The following is a 7,141-nucleotide window of genomic DNA, read 5'->3' as shown; positions in this document are numbered from 1 at the left end:
GTTTGTGTCGTCCCTCGACAGCTCCCTGATTTTTCCCACTGCTTAGGCAGCAGTCACCCCGCAAAATGATGGTTTAGGATGACTATTCCCATCATCAGGATTCTTCTGCCATCTCCCGGGTGAGAAGTGCAAACACCCTCTGGATGGATTTTTACAAGAGGTATTGGCAAACCCACAGTTACAGAAGGGAATTTCCATGTTCATTTCTGCCCTTCTCTTAAAACAAAGCAAACAAACAAACAGGCAAAGTGCTCCTCAGTCTTTATTCAAAGGGGCTCTGACGCTTAAATAATTTATTTGTACTTCTTGGTCTCAGAAAAATAGGCTATTAATGGTTAAGCTACGGTTGTAGAAAGACTCTTCAACCACAAGTAAAACTCATCTATGCGGGAAGCCTGGTCCAAACGAGGCACCCATTCAACAAGGCAAGTACCTAAAATATGGTGGAAATACTGAAAGCGGTGTATTTTCCTCTTTAACTCCAACCCTGCGGTGGCAGCATGCTGTACACAGTGACTACGAGGATACTTTGAAGAAAGTGAGTGAATTTCTTCCAAACTGTTTCAATCAATCTGGACTGCAGTTTTGCTAGTTATTTGGGTTCTTGCCTCTTAGTTCTCAGCCGGGCATCCCCCTAACCTGTTCTAATGCAGAAGTAAGGTTTGAAAGCTATTAAAAACACCCTAAGTGGGCTTGTTCCTAGCCAGTCCCTCTAGTTCTTGCTCTAGCAATACTGGCAAGCACTTTGATAGATTTGTGGCTGAGATGGACTTTGACACTTGTGATGTAACTCCTGATGTACCCCCCCATGTCTTTGCAACGGTAGGAAAACACAAATATTTCTCATACACCTCAGCCTTAGCCTATCTGGGAACAAAGGGTAAGGTTTGGAGAACCTTCAAAAATTTTTCTATTACACCAGTTACAAAATAGAACATTCATAAGTAAATATATTAAATCTCTGTCCAGCTCAGAACCTGCTATAAAGGTAGCCCCCTTCCCTCTTTCCTGCCCCTGTGTGGGACCCTCTCTTGAAGTCTTTTCTTGCCTCTGCCTTTCTGGCCAAGCCATCAGTGTGCAAAGCACACATGCAAAAGATCATGAATTTACACCTCTTTTCCTGAACTTGCATTAGCTCTGTGGTACCCAAAAAGACTTTCTTGTGTGGGGGGGAGTGGGTGGGATGTTCAATACAGATGCCTCCCTTCCCACCCTCTGCTTCGGGCAAGGAAAGGTGCAAAAAAGCTGCCTGATCCAGTGCAGGAGAGACAGATCCTAATTCTATCTACAGATCATCGGGTAAAAATTTGGTGACCATGGCAGGGTGGTACTGGCACCCTGGGAAACACACAGATTTTTTGGGATACGTGTTTCTGCGTTTGTGAAGCGCATACAAGGCTGACTGTGCATGGAAAACAGAAAGGCTGACAGAAGCTGAACTTGTTTAAGCTGAAGACCTATGACCAGAGATATCCCAGGTTGTGAGTTCAGGGCTTACCATGAAGGAAAACTCCATCCCACCCAGTCCACAAACTTTAGACAGTCTCATAAGCAAACAGAGGTGCAAATATTCCTGAGATAGCAGGGACACAGGCAGACGACCAAATACAGGGGCCATCCCAAGCACAGGTCACCGCTGTTAATTTTTAACAGTTGTAAATTGTATTTGCTTTATTAATTTTAGTTGATACACTGTCCATCTGGACTTGCCTATCAGTCTGGAGTTACTGTGATCTGGGCGCACATGGCTTGCATCACCCAGCTATAAATGTTACTAGCCACTGAGTAAGGTTACACTGAGGTGGTTTCAGTCAGCTGCAGGTTACCAGCTGGAGTTCATTGCCCTCAGATTTTACAACCCTGGTAAATTCAGAACTTTCAAGCGGGGACTGGGGAGTTTCACAGTTAATAAGGCTACTCACAACCACCCCAGGCAGCACTTGTCAAAAGTTTTTTAAAGAGTTATGGAATTCAACATTTAACCGCCTTCCCATTAGACGTGGGAAGAAGTCGTTAAAATGTCTAAATAGATCTTCCCATCTTTTTCTGTCTTTCCTTTGTATGACAAAATACCTGATGTGTGGAAAGCCACTTAGTGAATGGATTCGTGGGCAGTAAAGCATCTCCTAGCGAGGCCAGCACCCCTGTGAGCCCCAGAAAGGCTTCTGGAGCCCAGGATGGGTCCGGCACGGCTGCCAGGAGCACTGATGCTGCCAAGGTGCCGCATCTTTGTATCCCAGCCCAGTGTTTGTGATTACACTGATTACTCCAGGGGCCACAGAAGGAATTCTCTCTCACCAGTGTCTCAAGGACTGCCCGGGATGCTCTGTCTTTCCTGCAGAATGAGACGTGGTTCAGTACCTGGAGGCATCTGGGAACCGCGCATACCTGGCCATGGCACCCGCACATGACACTGAATCATCTTTTCTCGTGTCATGTGTGACGACCTCCTGTTAAAATTGTATGGTTTAATGAGAGAGAAGTTCTTCAGGTCTTCTTATTCAGGGCTCCTTTTCTTAAAGCGAATTAGTCTTGGGCAATTAGCCACTTTTGAGTAGGGCAATAGGTCACAACTCTGGACAAAAGCCAGATGATTTTTTTTTTTTTTTTTTGAAGGAGTTAGGAAAGTGTGTTTGAGGACCGTGGATACACCTTTGTGCCATGCGCAGCCTTGATGTAGCAAAACACATCAGCAACCAGGAGCTAGAGGGGTCAGCAGGAGCACCAGGTGAGCCCGCACTGCGCGATACCAGCCGGCACATGCACAGGACCTTCTTTCCAGCAGGATCCACATCGGACTTCAGGAAAAGAAGTTCCCTGAAGAACAGAAGGTGCAGTTTACCCTGCCTCATGCAGCTGTGCGGAGCAGCTCCACGTTGGCAGCTCCTACCGGACCCATATGACCGCAGAGTGACAAGCAGCGTGTTTGTGTATGTTAGACCCCAACTTTGGTACCCGTGCTCTGTCCCTCCAGCAAGCTCAGGAAAAAAACTCACAAGCTGAAAGATCTCAGCCAGCTCTTTTAGGTTAGAAGTTAGCAATTCTTGCTCAGCTAGAAAATAAGTGAATCCCAGTAAAGCTGCTGCGGTCCATATGGCCCCTGACATACAGCTGGCATACAGTTCCTGCTAGAACATGTCACCTGTGTACAGAAAAGGCAGCCTGACACACCAGCGATGTCAGCCAGATCGGCTGTGAACTATCGCGAGCTTCGGTATACAGCTAAGCACCCCAGAGGATCCTTTGATAGCCTTACAGCTTTCTTCCAAAACAAACGAGACAAAGACAACGTGTTCAACAAATACCTGCCGGGATGGTCCAATTTAAAGCATGTTTCTTACCACAACCCCTGCTTCCACAAGGGAAAATCATGGTGGTGCTGCAACAACCTCACAGCAGAAGATGACTCGTGCTCCCCAGCACCTGTGCCAGCTTCTGTTCCCATTCCCCCAGCTTTATGTGACATCCTTGGGCTTGCACTCCCCCAACCACCTCTTGAATTGAACCAGAAGCTCTTCCTAAGATATTTAGGCAAGGCCTCTAGAGGTATTTCTGGGACACCAAGCAATCTCTAACACAGACAGAGCCCTGGAGGCCCCATGCCCACCACATACCGTCGCTTCTGAGACTTCTTCACCACCTTGTTCAGGCTAACAAGAGTCGTTGGCCTGATTTAAACTGGTTTTAGTGCCATCTATCTTTGTTAGCAAAGGAGTAAGAAGAAACAATGTACTCTAACGCCTTGGGCCACCTTGTCTCACAGAAACCTCTCCCAGGCACAACATTTTGTTCAGCTGGTGAACTGTGGTCTTGTACCAATAGACCTGACAACCTAGCCTGGAGGAAAAGAGCTTTTCTTTTCACAATTAACGCCGCCTTGCTCCCTAATTCACTTAAGAATGTTAGTCACATTTAGGATTTAATGTAATTCTGTATTTCATAAACAAAAGCCTGTTAGGCAGAACCTGAGAAATGTAGATTCCTCCTGTGTCTTTGGGGATAAGCAGATATTTTGTTACTCGTGCCTTTACACATTAATCTTCCACTCGGTTTCCCTTTGTAATCCTGGAGAATTCATTGTTATTTTTTTGTTCTGGCTCCTTTCCTAATTGAAGCTAGGATGAAGGGACTTCTAGAGCCCCTGGTCCAGCCTCAGGCTTGGGGCAGGACAATCGCTGGCAGGAGATCAGGGAAGTCACAGCTTTGCCTGGGTCCATCAGGGACAAATCTGAAGTCCCCCGATTCACCACCACCCCGTTAATGTATCCCAGGGCTGCACCACCTTGCTGACACACTTGTGTTGTTATTTTTCATTTAAAAAGTCAGCAAGCGTGGATGCTCCCTAAGACTTATTGCTTGCTCTAAAGCTTATCTTCTATCTAGACCACACTGTAATCTCTTGCAAAGATTAATTTTGATTAATTCTGATTAAATCTGAAGGCAATGCTAGAAATATCTCCTTGCATCATCAATTTCTTCACCAGTCACCCCTGTATCAGCTGTCATATCTCTAGAGCATGCAGGAGTTCCTCTCTATATAGCTCTCCAGCTGTTTTATCCCATTTATTAGGTATATTGATCGTGTTCACCTAGCAAAACAAAAAGAAAGGTGGATTATGGGGAAAGTGTTCTAAGAATTTGAAGTCTGAACACCTTACCTGAAGAATCTGTCTTTCATTTACTCGGGAGAATATTATGGTGTCAAGAGTTTTTATGGGGATGTGCTTCTGATAGGTGGGATTTCTTTAGAGCAGGAAAAAAAAGGTAAACATTGGGTGAACGGCCAAAAATGAATCTAAGTTCATTTATTCTATAGCCAATAGGAACAAAGGCAGGCAACTCACTGCACTTAGGACACCGAGAGACACTTTTGCATTCTTACAATATTTCGTATTGGAACCACTGATCACGGATCAGGGAATGCTGCTGGCTTAAATCAGAGTGAAGCATCTGTTTTTAAGCAGCATCTCAATTCAGGCAGAAGTTTTTACTGGGGAGGGCACTGCCTGAGAAATGCTCCTTCTTTATCTTTGTCTAAGACAAGCCTTATGTAGAGCCCACGCCGTCCTAGGCACTGGGCAGACTGGGCACGGGAAAGCCCTGCATAAGAAGCTCCAGGGGAAGCATCAGCCAGAGCCCTACTTTCACGGTGTAGCACGCCTCATATTCTGGCTTTTAGGCCCAAGATTGTGTTTTCTGTTTGTGTCTGGAGATGTATCCACAGGCAACATCTCCTGTTCCCACTTTTATTTCTATGCAGCCTGAAGGACAAAAGAAAAACACAGGGGTCCAGCAGGTTCCAAATAACTGCATGCAAAAATGTCATATATATCTATTTCAACTTAGCAACTTTTAGTGGGCAATCTCCTCCCCCACAGAGAAGACCCTAGCTTATTAACAGAGGTATTTCTATAATTCCCAGTCCATTTTCTGTATTGCATTATTGCAATCATCAGCATCTAGTGGAATGGTTATTGGGTGAATCAACAGGTGAGGGGCTGTTTAGTTTCTTTCTTCCCAGCCTGTTTATGTTACAAGATGTGCCCGAGATGCCCAGTTCACCAGCTCCCCAGCACCCCCCAAGCAGCTGTCACCTTCATTCTTTGAGGCACTGGGGAGTTTGCAAGTTCTTTGAATTTTACATCAACAGAACTACATGTTCCAGCCCTGGGTAGCTGCAAGTCTGCTACTCTCAGAGAAGCTGATGCTGTAAACCTGACCTTTCCCAAAGGATGTTGGATGAAATCTTTATTTTTAATTCATATAGAAGGAAGTAAGAAGGCAGTGAAAAGCAAAAACCTACAATGAGAGCATGAAGTCTTCCTCCTCCGGACATCCCTATGGTACAAAAATGGCATTTGCTTCTTCCTCCTGGTATCTCTACATGCCAGTTTGCCCTCAGATGCCCACTTGCTGTGCCTGCCTCTACAACAGATGGGAGCTCGCTGTGCCCGTGCACAAAGCAGATTAAAAATCTCATTAACATGCTGAGCAAGACACAGAGCCTGAGCTAATTCACTTTTCTGGGAGGCAGAATAGATTAGTTCGATATTCTCTACTCATGGTTTCCAGCTGTTTGTGGCAGAGTGAGTTTGTGCCTGCCCACAGTACCACACAAAAATGTGATCTCAGCACCGGGGACTTCACTGGTATCAACGTTTGCATCTCCTGCCTGTTTTGTGATTGGTTCTTCCTCTTTGTTCTTCCTGAACCATTATTTAAAATGTATTAATAGCCACACAGCTCAAGATTTAATCTCTAAATGCAAATTTTTATTTGTATCTGCCACTCCTGAAGACATGAAGGATACTTGGGAAGCAAGTCCCCTGGATCATCTGATGGCAGCCAGAGCATCACTGCAATGCGGAGGAGAGCAACTAAGGGAAGGATAAAGAAAACCAGGTCCTGTGGTGGGCATGGCTACCTCGTGCTCAGGAGCCCAGGGAGTAGAGGCAAAATTCAGCTCTAACCACTGCCCAACTGAAGTTTTCTTCCTCCTCTAGAGGTGTTTCTCTTTCTTATCCTACCCAAACTAGGGTTCAGCATGTTTTCCACCCTTCTGAAGTGACTCTGGATCAGAGGCAGGATGGGTGGTTCCTCACTGAACTGATCCTCTCCCTGGAACCAGAGACCTGATAAAACATTTCTTTAACAGCTTTGAGACTGTCTCCAACAGCACAGATCCTTCTCTCTGCAGGCTCTCTCACACAAATCGTGTCCTGCAGAAAGCACCCTGAGCCTGCCGCTCCCTCACGGAGGAGCTGAGCCTCCCTGCTGCTCTAGTGACGGAGTGGGGCAACGTTAGTTTTTGTAATAAAAATCATTAGAACAGTTAAGGATGTCAGGGTATCAAACCAGATGCTCCAGGGCTGCTCTAGATCCCCTGTGAACAGCGTTCAGGTCACCTGCTTTAAAACCAGTGGTCTGCCTGCCCGAGCTGCTTCCCCAGCTGGGAAATCATCAACCCCCCGTGCCCCCAGACCTTACTTTGTTCACACAGGTAGACATCACACTGTTTACTTTTGACTGAAGCTGAAGAAATCCTTTCCCAGGAGGTGAGTTCTGCCAGTTCTCTGCGTTCGCTGCTCACGGTGAGAAGCATGTATTGCTCAGCTCGGTGCTTACACCTGAAAAGATTTGT

Source organism: Falco punctatus, assembly GCF_963210335.1.
Source record: "Falco punctatus genome assembly, chromosome: 3".
Taxonomy (NCBI): Eukaryota; Metazoa; Chordata; class Aves; order Falconiformes; family Falconidae; genus Falco; species Falco punctatus.
The sequence above is the reverse complement of the archived record's forward strand: the minus strand, read 5'-3'. Positions refer to the sequence as shown.